Consider the following 19,492-nt stretch of genomic DNA (forward strand, 5'->3'; position numbering starts at 1 on the left):
TATTGCGACTCATAGCACAATAGCTAAGATATGGAAACAACACAGATGTCTATCAACTAAAGACTGGATAAAGAAATTGTGGTATATATACACAATGGAATACTACTCAGCTGTAAAAATGACCCCTGTCTTTTATAACTGGAAACCAATATACTTGGTGAAATAAGCCAGTCCCAAAAAGACAAATTCCATGTGTTTTCCCTCATCTATGGCAACTAACAGAGAACTAAAATGTAATTAATAGGAGTAAAATTCGCATTTTTATTGTCAATGATTATTTACAGCTGTTGTCTCTACTGTTGAGGAACAATGTTTTTTCTTCATACTATTTGTTGAACTCTTTAGTTAGTGTAAGGTTGATCTGATTTAGTTTTATTCTTTTTTAAAACTAAAAATGAAAAATGGTAAAAATTTTAGGAGTCATAGTGAAATTTAATTTAAACACTTAACCATAACATATTTATTAAAATTTCAGTTTTCATAACTATTTATTGATTTGGCTAATTTGAAGAAGAGATTACATGTTCTCAAATATCAACATCTGATTATTTCTCAAGTCTCGAGACATAAATCCATGTTTTAAAATTGATTTGTCAATGTAACTCATCACAATACAAGGAATTTTTGTGGTTTCAATCTGTATTTAACCTGCTTTTTAACTACGCCAGTTAATTGAATTAACTCAGCATGTATTATGTATTTTGTATTATGTATTATGTATATATGTATATTAGTATGTTTGTGTTCATAAATTTTTAAATCCAATCAATGTAGAAAACTGTAAGCTATTGTTCTACATGCATTTGATTCTTAGCAATAAACATATTTTATAAGTTTTTATCCTAATAGCCTCATAAAATTTTAATATGTAAATACCAAAGAATGAGTAATCTATATTTCAATCCACTGAATGATTTTGCTAATAAAGCTTTATGAAAGTTATAAAATCAGAACTGAAGTTACCAAAACTAGTTTTTATATTAAATCTGAATACATAAAACTCTCACTATGATCTCATACTATGCTAGCCAAGAAGTTAATTTTCTATTTTATCAAATTAACATTATGAGTATCAGAAAAACTTTAAACTTTCTAGAAAACTGCATAAACTGACAAAATATCTGCTGCTATGTAAAGCACAATCCATATACAAAATCAATGTTTATAAATTCAAGGTAGGTTGGGACCAAGTAATATGTCATATCTACTTAATTATTAATGAGGAACTATATTAATTTCTCTCATTACAGAGTTTTATTCCATAAGAAATACTTCTCGCCCAAGCTATACAGTCCTTTCTATTCAAAATTTAAAAATGCAATACACATTGAAAAAAGTATTTTTAAGCTTGCTTAAGGAACAGAAGACATTTTTTGATTTTTGTGTTTTTCTTTGAGCATTTTAAAAGTTTTTTCCAGTGATATCAAACCTTTAAAAACAGAATAATTTCCATCTTTTCTTTTAATGCTTGAGTAGTAGACTGAATAAAATACTACAATCAAATTGCTGAAAAATGATAACTCCTCCTAACTTTATGACAACATTAATTTATTCATACATAAAATCATAATTGTCTCATCAAAAAGTGAAGTCAAAATGTGGAAAGTTTGCATCTGTGTTAATTTTCAACAGTAACTTTCTATAATAATTTACCAACAAATACCTAAGATAAGAGCTTTACTTCAGTTTTTCCTAGCTCATATTCTCTTTAGAGACATTTTACCATACTCACAAATGATAACTGACACTTGCATCAAGGAGTTAAATTTATATTTATACTGTTCAACATAAAATCAGATGATATTGATTTAAAATTAAATTTGACAAATTGCAAAATCAGTGAAGATTTATATGCAGATGGCTTTTGTAATAGGAAAAGCTTAATATTTACAGGGCTTTTATTGGTTGAAACATAAAGTTGATTTCAAAAAGTAATGATCATGAAACAACTGTTATAATAACCTCTCCAGCATGACAGGAACATATATTTTATGATCCTTTTCATATTTTTATTATTTTTATATATGAACATTTGAAGATATGAAATTGAAGTATCAATTATAATTTAAGGTCACATATATCCTTAAATATAGCAATGAAATAGATGAAAAAGATTAAATCATATAAGCCATGGAAAATTGATGATTTTATAGTTGTATATCTTGGTTGGAGAGAAACTTTCAACATGGATTTATACTTCTGTGTGCTACAATCCAAGTCACAGCTGATGTCATTTAACAGATGAGTCATTACTACTCTGCTGCTTCACAAATACTTTTGCTTGAAACTGTGTATCTCTATTAAACTAAAAACAGATGAAAACAAAAATAAGAAATTTTAGAGTAATTTCTCAATCAGTTTTTACCATATACATTACAGTGAATGTTAATTACATCTCTTCTTGGGAAAAATGCTTTCCAATAATTTTATAGGATATTTTATAATTCCTTTAATTATCAGAGGATAATTATAGCCACTCTGAAGACAGGATATTTAAAAGTTTATTTATTTATTTTATTTGAAAGATAAAGAGACAGAACTCCCATCTGCCAGGTCATTCAAATGCCTGCAATGGCCAGGGCTGGGCTTGGGTCAAAGCCAGAAACCAAGATCACAACCCACATCTCCCACATGGGTGTCAGGAACCCAAACACTTCAGCCATCACCAGCTGCCACCAGGGTATGCATTAGCAGAAAGCGGGAATCAAGAGCAGATCCAGGACTTTTATTCAGGTACTCCAGATGTGGGGCACAGGCATCTCAAATAACAGCTTAACAGTCATGGCAAATGCCTGCCCAAAAGTGGTTAGCACGTTCAAATAAGACTCAAATACTTAGGTCTTTATCCTATCAGTGTTTCTATTGAATTCTTCCTTTATATTTGCACATCTCCTTAATTTCCTCCAGGATGAAAATATACAAGTTTTGTGACATATTAATTGAATAGCATATTTTTAATACTATGTAGTGTGACATATTTCTTCAAAAATCACTCATCTAAACATATAAATAGCAAATGGAATATAAATCCGTATCACCAAGAAGTAAAATAGTGGTAATTAATCCAGTCTCTGAGGACAAGGACTACACTGAAACTGCTTTCTGGACTTTTCATCTTCCTCATTTCTGTCTTCATTAATTTGGTCATTATATTGCATCATATTTATTTCTAATATTAGCTTATAATCATTTATATTCTGAAAATCAATAGATTATTTAAGTAAAGTTTTAATTCAGTTAAGCACACATGTACCAGATAAAATCAATGCCAAACCACTAACTGTAGAATGTTTCATCTATTATTTGGGGCAAAGATTTTATATCAAATTTTCTTAATGTCTTTCAAATGGACTCAGAAATACAATCCAATATAAATATCTATACAAAATAGTTTAATAATTTATAAAATCTATTTTTAATAGAACAAGTAGATCATTATCCTTCACTGATAGTCCTTGCTTTCTCTTTTGTGTTTATCCTTTTGGTTAAGTTTTACATTCTAAATTTGCTTAAATAAATATTTTTATTCTACCACCTCAGAATTCCTACCCTCATTTTCTCTTTTTTTGTCATCTGAAGAAAATGATATTTTCTGTACTTTTGGCTGCCATGGCATATCGCCCATTCCTTAGTCAATATATTCAAATCTAGTTTTGTGTTATACTGATTTCTTCATTCATCCATTCAATCAATATTTTTGAAGATTGATTCTATAGCTTGCAGCTAAAGCTGAACAAACTTTACAAGTTTCTATTCTCACAATACTTAGATTTGATAGAGCAGAAGGCAAAGGATAAAATAAGTAAATAAGTATGATTTACTATTATAGTAAGTATCATAAAGTAAAAAGAGAGAACTGAGAAGAGCAACTGATAAGGCAGTTTTCATGACAATTTGTAATCAATTCATTAAATAACAATGAAAAGTTTTCTCATTAATCTATCGCTATTATGGGACTTTCTGAATTTACCACATATGCTCATACACACACACACACACACACGCACAGACAGAGAGAGAGAGAGACTTGGCAATATATATATTCATTTGGCAACTTGAAAAATTGATTGTGGCAAACTGAGCAAATTCATTTCCTAAAGATTGGCCATTAGATAACGTGAGCAGGAAAACTTTCTCAGAGGAGACAGCACTTGGTGAATTCCTCAGTGATGAAAAAAAAAAAAAAAGCGTGGTTTATGGGTTGACAAGAACTAGAGTGCAAGGTAACGGGAAATTAAGAAGCTAACTGATTTTGTATAAACAGAGGAAAGATCCATGGGATTAGAGCACTGTGGAGGGACAGAAGGAGAGAAATATCATACAAGTAAGCACAGACAAATCACAGATGATTTCACAGACCTTCATAAAAGGGTTAGATTTTAGATGTGGAATGGGAAGCCACTGGATAATTATAAACATAAAAGAAACATGATAACATGATCTAGTTAGCATTTTAAAGACTCATAGCACTGATGCACAAACAACAGAATGTTAGGGTAGGAGCTAGTGAAGGCAGAGCACCCAGTTAAAAGGAGTTGCTAACAGTCTAGGTGACTGATGTTGGAGTTACGTTGCAACAGGGGATCCCATCATCCATAGGGGTAGAATAGCTGACAAAAAGACCTGTCATTTAGGGCAGATGAGCAAGGGAAATGGATAAAAGAAATATAACTCTGAATCTTGGGCTTCAGCAGTGGTAACATTAACTGAGATGGCAAGATGATGGTGGCACCGTGTTGGTATATGATAACAGCAGAGAATCAAAAGTTCAAATTTACATTTTAAGAGTGATACACGTTAGAAATGCAACATTTTTATCAGTATACAATCAGATGAAATGAGTAGGGTATCAAAAAAATGTAAAGGCTGTAAATGGAAATCTGAAGGTGATTGGCATGGACAATAAATTCATGGTACTGGGTGATATAACCTAATGAGATAGCATAGGCAATAATCAAGAGATTCAGAGGAAAAAGAGAAACCAGCAAGAAATACAATAATAAGAAATCAGTTAAGGAAAAAGAAAATCAGGAAAGCAAAGTCTTTGAGAAGTTAAGAAAAGGAAATTATTCAAGGATAAAAAAAGTAATCTGCTTTGTGGAATGCTATTAAGAAGACAGCTGAAACAGGGAGCAACAATTGACCATGAGAACAAGAAAGGGGACTCTTAAGGACTTTGATACATGTTGCTTCTGTAAAATGTAAGCACAAAGATAATAGGATTGAGGTATGTATAGACAACTTCCACAAATCCTTGCTATAATGGAAATAGAGAACCAAAGCAGTTCTGGGTTGGGGGCATGAGGTTCCAAGGCGTTTGTTGTTATCAGGAAGTAGAATTTACTGGATTTTCATATACAGATAGAAACAAGTTGATGCCTAAGCTGGAGGGAATGGGAATTTCAGAAGGAAGTTCCTTGAATAAGCAGAAGGCTGTGTTCTAGGGCACTAATAGAAATCAGATTATTGGCAGGACTCATGGATGCTGATGAGGTCAGGCATGATGGCAGAAGAGGTAAAAAGAATGAGAATAAGGTAATGTTGAATCAGTAAGGGAACATGACCACAAGTCTCAGAAATGATGGCATAGAAAACTTGCAGGTGGTGAGGCTTCCGGTAGGCACAGCAAAGAGGAACTTAGATGAGAATATGAGCAAACACAGAGGGCATTTGGGTTAGTTCCTGTTGCTGCTGTAACAAGTTAAAAAAGATTTACTGTTTTATGTTTTCAACAACATAAATTTATTCTTTCTCAGCTCTAAATGCCAGAAGTCCAAAATCAATGCCTCCATCCTTACATCAAGGTGTGAGTTGGGCTACATTCCCTTGGAGGCTGTAGGGAAAACTATTTTCCTTTAGTTTTCCAGCTTGTGGATGCTACTGACATTCTTTGACACTTTTTTTGATTTATGTCCATATCAATCCAACGTCTGTCACGGTGATCATACTGTCTTCACAAAATTTGTGGGAAAAAAAGGAATTCAGATTTTTATTTTGGTACAATTTTTTTTTTGAAATCCATCATTTTTTTTTAAATACAAATTTACCATGAACTACTTGAATACCCTTCAAATGCACAGAATTCAAAATATTTTTTGCACCAAAATAAACTTATCTTTTTATTCCATTTACCATGAACTTTGTGAAATGTCTGCATATTTTGGGGCCAATAGCCTACTACTATACTGATCATGGAAGCAAAAGACAAAATAACCTATTCTTGCAGACTCAGGAGACTATGATTCTAACCCAGGCTCTTCCGGGTACCAATTTTGTGAATAACAAGATTTTATTGCCCTTTTTTTTTTTTAGCATTTTGTATCATTTTTATTGGGGTGAGGACACAGGGTGGGAAAGGATACCCCTCGCAGGTGCAGGGAATGTCTGTGCTAGTCAGTCTTCCTGGGATGCTCGATGGAGGTTTTTTTGTTTTTGTTTTTGTTTTTTTCTCGGCACTGCTCTTGCCAGTCTATCCCATTCTGAGGAGCCTGCTGGGGCGTCTGCTTTTGCTTCTTTCCGGGTTTCTCCTGGCCTCCTCGCACTCCTCCGGGGCGCTGGGGCTGTTCCCCGATGACGCCAGGGCGAGCGCTGCCAGGCGCTGCTTTTCCTTCTTCAAGCGTTTCTTCTGTTTCCTGGTGACCTCCGCAGCCGCCGCCTCCGCCTGAACCATGCTTCCCTCAGAGATTCCGTGGAATCTCTCCAGCCTCATAGATGATCAGCCACTCCTCAGCTTGTTCTCGTAGCTTCGCCCCAAACACGCTTGTGTCTACCTCAGAGAAGCAATGGATTCGTGAGGCAACACTGCATTTGTTGGCCAGGTATGGGGAGATGCGGCCTCTGTTCTTGGCGGTGGCTCGGCCAATGAAGGTGGAGCGGAAATGGAGCCCATAGTTGGGTGTGTTACCCTCTGTCTTCAGGGCTCTGGAAACTTGGTCCCTTGCTGGGCCTTGGGAATCACCTAAACACCAGGACCGGCCATCACCCCCTATAGCAGAGGCCTGCACAGGTCAGGGAGGATTTTATTGCTTTTATAACTAACATTTCATTTTGTATAACTGCCACAATTCTTTTTTTTTAACTTTTATTTAATGAATATAAATTTCCAAAGTATGATTTATGGATTACAATGGCTTCCCCCCCATACCGTCCCTCCCACCCACAACCCTCCCCTTTCCCACTCCCTCTCCCCTTCCATTCACATCAAGATTCATTTTCGATTCTCTTTATATACAGAAGATCAGCTTAGTATACATTAAGTAAGGATTTCAACAATTGCTCCCACACAGAAACATAAAGTGAAAAATAATAGATGATTTTTTTAATTGATGATGAAATCAGATCAGACCTATTGTCATGTTTAATCCCAGTGAGAGTCAAGTTGGGAGTTGATAATTTCTTTTTTTTTTTTTTTTTTTTTTTTTTTTTACAGAGGATCAGTTTAGTATGCATTAAGTAAAGATTTCAACAGTTTGCACCCCCATAGAAACACAAAGTGAAATATATTGTTTGAGTACTCGTTATAGCATTAAATCTCAATGCACAGCACATTAAGGACAGAGATCCTACATGAGGAGTAAGTGCACAGTGACTCCTGTTGTTGACTTTACCAATTGACACTCCTGTCTATGGCATCAGTAGTCTCCCTATGCTCCAGTCATGAGTTTCCAAGGCTATGGAAGCCCTCTGAGTTCTCCGAATCTTATCTTGTTTAGACAAGGTCATAGTCAAAGTGGAGGTTCTCTCCTCCCTTCAGAGAAAGGTACCTCCTTCTTTGAAGACCTGTTCTTTCCACTGGGATCTCACTCGCAGAGATCTTTTGCCAGAGTGTCTTGGCTTTCCATGCCTGAAATACTCTCATGGGCTTTTCAGCCAGATCCGAATGCCTTTAGGGCTGATTCAGAGCCCAGAGTGCTATTTAGGACATCTGCCATTCTATGAGTCTGCTGAGTATCTCACTTCCCATGTTGGATCACTCTCCCCTTTATTTATTCTATCGGTTAGTGTTAGCAGGTACTAGACTTGTTTATGTGCTCCCTTTGACTCTTAGTCCTTTCATTATGATCAATTGTGAACTGAAATTGATCACTTGGAATAGTGAGATGGCATTGGTACATGCCACTTTGATGGGATTGAATTGGAATCCCCTGGTATGTTTCTAACTCTACCATTTGGGGCAAGTCAGCTTGAGCATCTCCCAAATTATACATCTCTTCCCTCTCTTATTCCCACTCTTATGTTTAACAGGGATCACATTTCAGTTAAATTTCAACACTTAAGAATAACTGTGTATTAATTACAGAATTAAACCAGTCATATTAAGTAGAACAGACAAAAAAACTACTAAGAGGGATAATGTATTAAGTTGTTCATTAACAGTGTAATGGTGAGCACTCTGGACTCTGAACTGCCACAATTCTTAATCCATTCAGCTGATGATGGACACCCATCTATATCTTGGCTATTGTTAATAGTTCTATAATAATCATGGTGATACAAGTCTATCTTTGATATAATGATTTCATATCTTTTGGCTATATACCTAGTAGTAGGATTACTGGAAAACTGGATATACATATGTAGAAAAAAATGAAATTATTTCACTACCTCTCACTGTATATAAAAATTAAGATGGATCAAACATCTAAATGTAATAGCCTGACACCATGAAATTGCTGTAAGAAAACAAAGGGAAAATACTTCAAAAAACAGATGTAGGTAGTGAGTTTTTTGGATACTATCCTAATAGCACAGAAAACAAAAGCAAAATGAGACAAACAGGAGTATGTCAAACTCAGAATCTTCTGCACAACAAAGGAAACAATCAATGGACTGAAAGAGACTTGCAATAGAACAACAGAAAATACCTATTGGCAAATTAGTTGTCCAAAAAAGGATTAACATCCAGAATATATAAAGAACTTTTTTAAAAATGAATAAACCCATTAAATAAATGGGCAAAGGACTTGCATAGATATTTTGCAAGAAATGAAATACAGTGGGCAATAAATATAAGAACAAATACATAATGTCCCTAGGCATTTGAAAAATGCAAATCAAAAGCACAATGAGAGGCCGGTGCCATGGCTCACTTGGTTAATCCTCTGCCTGCGGCACCAGCATCCCATATGGGCACTGAGTTCTAGTCCCGGTTGCTCCTCTTCCAGTCCAGCTCTCTGCTGTGGCCAGGAGGGCAGTGGAGGATGGCCCAGGTGCTTGGGCTCCTGCACCCACATGGGAGACCAGGAGGAAGCAACTGGCTCCTGGCTTCGTAGCTCTGGCCGTAGTGGTCATTTGGGGGGTGAACCAACGGAAGGATGACCTTTCTCTCTGTGTCTCTCTTTCACTAACTCTATCTGTCAAATAAAATAAATTCAAAAGCACAAGGAGATAGAAGCTCACCCTTATTATAATTGTTATTACAAAAAGACAAAAAGTAATAACTGCTGAGGAGGATGTGAAGAAAGGGGAGCTCTCACACACTGTTGATGGTAATAAAAATTATTTTAGCCATTATGGAAAACAGTATGGAGATTCCTTAACATGAAATTAGTATCGCTTAAAAATTAAATTATTAGTATGACAAAAATAAATGAGGAAAAAGCCTTGTGTGTGTGTGTTACTTTGAACTCGGCTGAGCATTTTGCTGAGAATGTTCTAGTATTTGTAATTATGATCTGGAAAAATATACCATCATCTCCAGGCAGGAAAGACACCATGTGAGATCTTTATCATCTAATGGCAAAGAAAGTAAATTCCCTTGCTCTTCTATTACCACTTCTTCCACCAAAAATTCTATGTCAAAAGATAACATAAGGGAAAAAGGAAAATAGTTCAGAAAAAATGTTGAGGGTATAAGGAATATTGAGGATTTAATGGAATGTGCATACATTCCACTGGGGAACACTGGAAGACAGGCAAGCAGAAATAGCTTATTGGGTGAAACGAGATGATCTGAGCCACTGCAACAGTTCAGAGACTTCTGTCATCTCTTTCTAACCACAGGCAATGGTTTCTGCTCTAGGTTCACACTGTCCGTGCTACAGCATCCACATCTCATGAGACAGATTTCCTCTATTTATGAAAATTTTGCTTCTTTCATTGATTCCTCTACATCCCAGGTCAAACTTTTGAAAGTCCTGGTTCTTGTTCCATACCTTCCTATTCAAAATACAGCAGTCGGTGTAGTGGCACAGCAGGTTAGGTTAACATCCCACATGAGAGTGCCAGTTTGAGTTCTACCACCCTACTTTCAATTCAGATTCCTGCTAATGTGTCTTGAAAAACAGCAGAACATAGTGCGAATCTTTGGGCCCTCGCCACCTATGTGGGAGACCCAGATGAGTTCCTAGCTCCTGGTTTCATTGCAACCCAGACCTGGCTGGTTATTGCAGTCATTTAGGAATTGAACCTGTCAATGGAACATCTCTCTGTTTCTTGCTCTTTCTCTATATATTGAACTACCTTTCAAATAAATATCTTTAAAAAATATAGAACAAAACACAGCATCACTTCTACAATATGAAACTGCAAACTGATGATTCCTTATATACATGTGTAATTCTTTCATTTTCAAAGTTTTTCCACTGAAACCCTTTACACTTTAAAAAAGTTAATAGAAAACCTGGAGAGTTTCTGTCATTGGGGATAACATTTGTATAAATAGACTATACAAATAAAAATTGATAATTATTTTAAAATACCTTAACACATTAAGGTAACTACAAAACATAATTACATTAAAATATTTTACTTATTTTGTAAAAATACAAACTATACTTATCCAATCAAAAAATATTAGCTGAAAGAGTGGAGGCCAGTGCTGTGGCACAGTAGGTTAATCCTCTGCCTGCAGCACCGGCATCCCATATGAGTGCTGGTTCTAGTCCTAGCTACTCCTATTCCAATCCAGCTCTATGCTCTGGCCTGGGAAAGCAGTAGAAGATGGCCCAAGTGTATGGGCCCCTGCACATGTGTGGGAAATCTGGAAGAAGCTCCTGGCTCCTGGCTTTGGATCAGCTCAGCTCTATTGCGGCCATTTGGGGAGTAAAATGGTGGATGGACCTTTCTCTCTGTCTCTCCCTCTCACTGCCTGTAATTCTACCTCTCAAATAAAAGATGTGGGTTGAGCATTCTCATTTCATCACATATAAAACAGAAAATATGTGTAACTGAGGGTTTATATCAACAAAATCCAAAATGTTTACTGTTTCATTAGGACTCCACAAATGAAACTAGGCTTTTAGAAAACATAGCTATGGAAGTAAACCACAAAATGATTACTAGAATAGTTTGGCACCACTAATTTAATTGTGCTAAAGCCCAGCAGTTTTGCTGACCATTGCTTTTATACTATCAATGTAAATACACCACAGAGAAAGCAGAAAATCCTGACTTAAAGCATCATAAAACTAGTTTTGATCCAATGGATACTATGGAAAGTTTTCTGGAACACCAGATTACAATTTCAGAACTACTGCTAAAATGAGTATTTCTTCCTGATATCTAGCTGTTTTTCAGTGCATCACATATATTTTTTAAAGATGTATTTATTTATTTGAAAGTCAGAATTACACAGAGAGAGGAGAGGCAGAGAGAGAGAGAGAGGTCTTCCATCCACTGGTTCACTCCCCAGTTGGCTGGTGCTGCACCAATCCGAAGCCAGGATCCAGGAGCCTCTTCTGGGTCTCCCACATGGGTGCACGGATCCAAGGACTTGGGCCATCTTTTACTGCTTTCCCAGGCCAAAGCAGAGAGCTGGATCAGAAGTGGAGCAGCTGGGTCTTGAGCTGGCACCCATATGGGATGCCGGTGCTTCAGGCCAGGGTGTTAACCTGCTGCGCCACAGCGCCAGCCCCTCAGTCCATCACATATTAATCTGGATCCTTTTAGGCCAACTACTCAACTCTATTATTCCAAATTCCTGACTCTCTTATTTTGTATATTAGGATCATCTTTCTTTAAGATCTATTTATTTATTTTGAAAGTCATAGTTACAGAGAGAAAGAGATAGTGAGAGAGAGAGAGAGGGATCTTCCACCCACTGGTTCACTCCCCAGATGGCTGCAACTGCTGGTGTTGGGCCAGGCTGAAGCCAGGCACCACGAACTTCATCAAGTCTCTCAAGTGGGTGGCAGGGATCCAACTATTTGGGCCATCTTCCACTGCTTTTCCCAGGCCATTAGCAGGGAGATGGATCAGAAGTGGAGCAGCTGGGACTAGAACCGGCACCCATAAGAGATGTTGGTGTCATAGGTGATGGCTTTACCTGCTACACCACACAAGCCCCAGGATCACCTTTCTAAGCATTTAGATGAATGGTCTTGAAACATTTTTCCCCCAATGTCTAGTTGTTCATGAAAAGCTGCTTTTTTTTTTGAATTTTTCATTGCCAGATAATGTCTTAAAATGCATTCCATTCAAGCTGGAATACTAGAAGAATCTACACTGGTTCCTCAGTCCATTTTTTTCTCACAGCAATATTGACCAGTTTAAGTATTTCCACACTTCTTTCCACCTATTAATTTAAATACAATATTCACTCAGGACCACATTGAAACTCCATAGACCTAAGTAAACCAACACAATTGTACTTACATTACAGGATCCCCAAAACATCCATAAAGAGATATACAGGTGCTAGAAAAACAATTTATTAAGTAGCATACAGTATTCTAAAGCAAAGTGAATTGCTTGGACTTCTCATTTCTACATAATGATAAGTAACCTTAATCTTTTATATCAGTTCTGCACAATCCTCCAATGTACAAAAAGTGGTGTCCAACTAAAACTCTTAACATTAGGAGACAGCATCGTGGCATAGCAGGTTAACCTGCAGCCTGTAGTGCTGGCATTCTATATGGGTGCCAGTTTGAGTTCTGGCTGCTCTACTTCGGATTCAGCTCCCTACTAATGTACCTGGGAAAGCAGTAGATGGTCCAAGTTCTTGGGCCCCTGCTACCCACGTAGGAGACCTGGAAGAAACTCCTGGCTCCTGGCTTTAGGTTGGCCCAGCTCTGGTGGTTGCAGCCAATTGCTGAGTGAACCAGGAAAATAAAGATCAATCTGTGTGTATGTGTGTGTATATGTGTGTCTTTGTGTGTGTGTTTGTCTTGCTCTATATCTCTGCCTTTCAGTAAAATCAATCTTTAAAAAAAAACTCTTAACAAACTCCAAAAAGCAGTTTACTCTCTTTTATCAGATTTAATTATATTTTTATTATGTCAAATCATTGCAAGTCATTGATCATATTTATTATTATAAGAATTGTCATTAATTTACATAGTCTTTTTGATGCCAGCAAATTTTGGTGGCTTCTTCTCCAACAATGTATTAGTGTGCAGCATTCTATTGTGTACTTTCCTCACCTCATGGTTCTTAGGACACTTGCATACAGTATAAAAGTAAAAATATATCTGTTTTTCTACTCTATAATTGCAAAGGAATTTCACTAGACAACACAAGAATGTTGTCTAACTCATCATATGAATTCATATTAAAATATATTACTGATGAATTATAACCACCATATGCTCTAATATAATAAAACTACAAAAATATTTTAATTCTATTTGGAATTTCCTGATTATATAGCATTCTGATTGTTATTCTAGAGATCTGCTGGATCATATTGACAAATGTAATATTTGAGTGCTTCCTATAGCTACAGGCCAACAAACAGAAAATGAATTGAAAGTATTCACTCCAAAGTTACAGACAGTTTAATAAATATACCATTTCTACCTTGACAAGAGAAAAATTCCTTTAGAAGGTAAGCAATTTTTTAGACCATTACATTCTTTCCAAATAGCAGGAGGAAAAATTGCAATACTTTCTGATAACTGAAATGGGTTATAAAGCACAGAATCAATCAGACCAAGAGGAGTCCATTGCACTATAACATCCATTCTTGCTTCACAGCTGTTATCAGAAAATACTCCAACAGTAACACAGTCAAAAGCAAGAAAAGAGTGTGACAATTAATGTGAATGAACTATGGATGCTAGCAAATCTTTCTAAATTTCCTAGAAACACGAATTGAAATATAAAAGTACTTCCAAAGATAATGACTTTCAGGAATCTAAATTTTAAATAATTGAGATTTCAAACATACAAATTTATAAATAACATTGACCAAACCAAAAAAGATTGCTGCCCTTATTCAAGAATTTTTAAAATAAGAGTAGAAAATCTTATTGCTGTTATTTTCCAGAGCAAAGGCAAAGTGTTTAGAATATTATATATTAGGTCTGGCAAAGAACTTGACAGATGAACTAATCTTCTCCCAAATGCCCCCTTAATCAGCTCAGTGGCTTGAGGCTCTCTTCCATTAAAAACAAAAAATACAAACAGAACCTTCAGAAACTTCCAAAACCTTTCTCAGTGCTCTACTGCCATGTTTAATACAGTCAAAACATAGTCTCCTTGTAGCTAATGCCAAATTTCATAAAACTAGAGTTAAAATTCCATTTCTTTCCTTTTTGAAAATTTATTTTCTTGGAACTTTATATTTTGTTGGATAGACAAATAGTTATAGATTTGAAAATCATTAAAAAGCAGTAAGTATCACTTAGGAAGGCAATAATCAAAGTTGAGATTTAATGAAATGATTGAGTCATAATTCCTTTGTATTGCTCTCCTGGTTGTGATCGCCATTTTCTTTCATTATAAATGAATTATCCATGATGCTTCTTACAACATTTTTATTTTACAATGTACTCAAATGCAAATATTAACATTATTTATTTCACATCTTTCCCCACTTTGTTCAGATATAATCCACACCTGTTATTATTGCACTTCCTTGTGTATTCCTGTTTCCAATTTTAATGCAGATTCCACTTCCACACAATATGAACATGCAAGCTGTTCCCTGTCCATACATTGGGAAGTATTTTAGAGAAACATACAGATTGTGCTCTTGACCACATCAAGAGCACTGGCCCCAACACTAAACCCATGTAAACCTCATGAGGTTAGGGGCTGGCCCACTAACCATTCTCGCCATGCCCAATAACAGATTCTTATAAAACCATCCTTGGGATGTAACTTAATGCTAACTTAGCAGTTTTAAATAAAGTCACATATTCTCCACTTATAATTTGTGGCAGTATTTTCAGAAACCTGAGTAGAGTTAAGAAAATATTTTGTTATTCTCAAAGCATGAGTGAAGCCTGTTTCAGTGTTTCAGCATGATTACATTGTTCAGACAAGATCTATTGTGCTTGAGGGAGAGTACAAAAGAAAAAAATATGCTATGAAGTTTCACTAGTTTTTCCTTACTGACATTTTATATAATTCAATTTAGTTAAACTTTTCTAAGTTGCTACCCAGGGTGCCTTACAGCTTTCAACTATATTAAAAACTAATTTTTCATAGTGTTCTTAAGTACATTTACAATACACATTTCAGTACGTTGGTTTGTAGGGCTAAATATGACCAAGAATTATGCAATACTAAAAGAATTTTAGGCTATTTTGCTGCCTATACCAAAGCATCTGAGATCCTGCTTCATGTGAGTTACTTCAGGTTTTTGATTCACATCAAAACATTCAGATTTAGATCTAGAAATTCCCAATTTTAGCAAACATTGGAAATCCTGACCTTGACCTTTCTAAAAGTCCAAATACCTTGGAGTGAGACACACAGCCTTCGTTCTTGAGTAAGGACTAGCCTGTGATTCCACCCTCATCTGCTCTACTTTTCCCCCTTGCACCTCCCCCTTCCATTCTGCTTCCACCACATATACAGTTTGTTCCAAACACAGAAATGCGATGCTATTTTTCTATTCCAAGCCCTGACATGTTCCTTTCTTCTCCTTTCCTTTTATATCTGGAACACTTAAATCCATCCTTATGAACAAATGCCATCTTTTGCATGAAGTTTCCCAGATCCAATCAGTCTGCTGAACAGTCCAACCTCAACCCCCATCCCAATATCCATGGGTTTCACATGTGTAAAATATTCAGGAAAATATTTCACATGTTTAAAATATTCAGAAAAATAAAAATATTCAGGAAAACAATATTGTGTTGATATTTAATATGTACAGTTTTCCCCTTGTCATTATTCCCTAAAAACACAGCATAACTACTACATGCCATTTAGATTGTATTAGGCATCATAAGTAATACAGAGATGATCTAAAATACACACAAAGGTGTACGCAGGTCGAAGATAAATACCATGACATTTTATACAAGAGACTTTAACATCCCCAGATTTTGGTATCCACAGGTTACTCTGAACCCAGTCTCCAGTAGATATCCAAGAGTAATTATGTAAGTATATTTCACTATTCCAGACCCATGAATACATATCTTTTCATACATGATACTTATGGAAGTATTCTATAATTATTTGCTAATGTGCATATATCTCCACTATACCTATAGTTTGTAAGGTAAAGATGCCATCCTTTATGCATCATGTACTTATGAAAGCATCAAGTCTGAAATACAAGCATGTAATAATGACTTATTGAGTAAAAATTTAATGTGATTATGGGAGTTCTTTTCAAACAAATCTAACCACTTTAGACTCTTACTACATATTAGTACATATTTAATGTCATAAACTTTAAGTCAGAAGCATGGATTGTTATGAGTTTTATGTGTCAAATTTATGTATTAGATTTTCTCTGCTAAATAATTGTACTTACAGAAAGTTCAATTATATTTTACTTATTTTAAAAGATGCCTCATACCATATATGCCCAATAAACATTTGTATCCTTCCTTATTTGTGAAGAAATTATGGTATATTTACACTATGGAGTACTACTCAGCTCTAAAAAAAATGACATCCTGTCTTTTACAACAAGATAGTGGCAACTAAAAACCATTACACTGAGTAAAATAAGCCAATCCAGAAAAAGATACCATATGTCTTCAATGCTCAGAGGTAATGAATAGAGTACCTGAAATATAATGTATTGAAGTAAAATAGACATTTTGACAATCAATGCTTTGTAGCTCTTATCTCTTTCATTGAGGAACAGTGTTTTGTTTCGCTCTGTTTTGTTTTTTCTACATACTATTTTGGAACTCTTTTCGTTAGAGTGGCATTAAATAAATGAGAATTAAGGGCACGGTACTAAAAAAGGATCCTTATGAAAACTGAGAGTGGAATATGATGGGGGGGAGGGAGGAGGGGTTGGAGCGTGGGTGGGAGGGAGGGTCGGGGGAGAAGTGCCACTATGTTCCAGTAATGGTATGAAGGAAATATATGAAAGGCTTCCATAGCCTTGGCAACTCCTGACTAGAGCCTAGGGAGATCACTGATGCCATAAACAAGAGTGTCAAATTATTATTAAGTCAACAACAGGAGTCACTGTGTACTTACTTCTCATGTGGGATCTGTCCTTAATGTGTTGTCCAATGTGAAGTAATGCTATAACTAGTACTGAAACAGTATTTTACACTTTGTGTTTCTGTGTGGGTACAAACTGATGAATCTTTACTTAATATATACTAAATCAATCTTCTGTATATAAAGATAATTGAAAATGAATCTTGATGTGAATGGAATGGGAGAGGGAGCGGGAGATGGGAGGGGTGCGAGTGGGAGGGAAATTATGGGGGGGAAGCCATTGTAATCCATAAACTGTACTTTGGAAATTTATATTTACTAAATAAAAAAATTGTAAAAAAAGAAATATATAAGGGTATGTAAAGAAAAGAAAAAAAAAGCCTCTGCACCCCAATATGGGTTGCAGATATCTTGGTTGAAATCTTAATAGGCCTAATGTATAATCTTAATATTTTTCATATAACAAAATATAATTCTTGCAAAAAGGGGTAATAATGAATGACAGTAAGATTCATGTTTCAGATGTTCACAGCTTTTTTAGTACTTTATGGTCTTTAATTATTACACAGGGCAAGGTATCTTAGACTACTCCATATGGGGGAAGGAGAGAATAAAGATTAAAATGTTTATAAAATGCTGGGGCTGGCATTGAGACAAAGTGGGAAAAGCAGCCACCAGCAATGCTGGCATCCCATATGGGCATGGATTCCTGTCCTGGCTGTTCTACTTCTGATCCAGCTCCCTGCTAGTGGCCTGGGAAAAAGCAACAGAACATGGCCCAAGTGTTTGGGCCCTTGCCATGCATGTGGGATGTAGATGAAGTTCCTGATTCCTGGCTTCAGCCTGGCTCAATCCTGGCCTTTGTAGCCACCTGGGGAGTTAACCAGTGGATGGAAGAGCTCTTTCTTAGTCTGTATCTCCCTATCTGTAACTCTTTCAAATACATACATACTTGCATATACATATAATCATTTTTAAAAGTTCTGTATGGAAAGAGTATTAAAAGTTTTGAGTGGTTTCGGCCTATTTCATTGGAAATAACAGGCAGAGAGGAAGTAGCTCTGCCCAAATGGCAGAAGTTGAATAGCATTTGAAAGGGCTTGCATATTGACAGGAATGATTTTCATAACCAAGAAACAGAAGCTTCTACTTTGTGCTTCTGTTTTGAAATATTCAGTAAATCTTTTGTTATACGTAGCAACAGTGAGTTGTGATATCCTGTTGGCCTTGATAGAAAAAATATCGACCTCCCTGATCTAACAACGTACAGGTAAAGAAAGGGAGCATCCTCAGAAGAGGTGAAAACAAAAGTAAGCATCAGAATGTTGACAAGAGTTAGCATGTGAAGTTGAAAGTAGCAATAGGAGAGCACATGACATGGAAAGACTTAATAATAGCTGATATAAAGAGTTTATGATAATAAATTGAATGAGGTGTTGACACATTTTGTTTGTTATTAAAATAATAATGCAGGAGCCGGCACTGGGGAATAGAAGTTTAAGCCTCCGCCTGTGATGCTGGCATCCATATGGGTGCCAGTTCGAGTCCTGGCTGCTCCACTTTGGATCCAACTCCCTGCTAATGGCCTGGGAAAGCAGTGGAAGATGACCCAAGTGCTTGGGCCGCTGCACCCATGTAGAAGACCTGGAAGAAGCTCCTAGCTCATGGCCTCACATCAGCACAGCTGCAGCTGTTGCGGCCATTTGGGGAGTGAACCAGAGGATGGAAGACCTCTCTCTGTATCTCTCCCTGTCTCTGTCTATACTCTGCCTCTCCAATAAATAAATAAATCTTTTTAAAAAAGTACAATGTAAAAAAAAGAACAATGTGAGCTCAGAAGACTGAAGTACCAGTAATATCAAACTTCCATATTTGTATAGGGATTTAGAACCCATACTCTACACTCTACAACATCTGCCCTGCTTAAAATTCTGGCTTTTCCATCTGTCTCCTAGACTCTGTGCAAGTTATTTAACTTTCCTGTTCCCATATTTATAAAATATCAATAATGTCAATATTAAGATTCAATCAGTTAATATTTTTTAAAGATTTATTTTACTTGAAAGAGTTACACACCAATGGTACTAGAACAAAAAAAATACTAAAATGGATAAAGTATTACACTGTACATCAACCGTCAGGACAAGAGCTGATCAAGTCACTGTTTCTCATAGTGTCCATTTCA

At 36.0% G+C, this 19,492-nt stretch overlaps 1 protein-coding gene and 1 non-coding gene across 18 annotated transcripts in view; both read right to left on the bottom strand.

The window, feature by feature from the left end:
* GPC5 (glypican 5) overlaps positions 1–19,492 on the bottom strand; it is a 1,599,230-nt gene that overhangs the window by 1,243,655 nt on the left and 336,083 nt on the right. The gene's annotated exons all lie outside the window — the stretch shown is intronic.
* On the bottom strand, positions 6,953–7,036 carry LOC127492223 (small nucleolar RNA SNORD86). The gene has a single exon (XR_007921382.2). It is a non-coding gene; the product is annotated as a small nucleolar RNA SNORD86 (small nucleolar RNA).

The sequence above is a fragment of the Oryctolagus cuniculus genome, chromosome 9 (genome assembly GCF_964237555.1).
Source record: "Oryctolagus cuniculus chromosome 9, mOryCun1.1, whole genome shotgun sequence".
NCBI classification, from domain to species: domain Eukaryota; kingdom Metazoa; phylum Chordata; class Mammalia; order Lagomorpha; family Leporidae; genus Oryctolagus; species Oryctolagus cuniculus.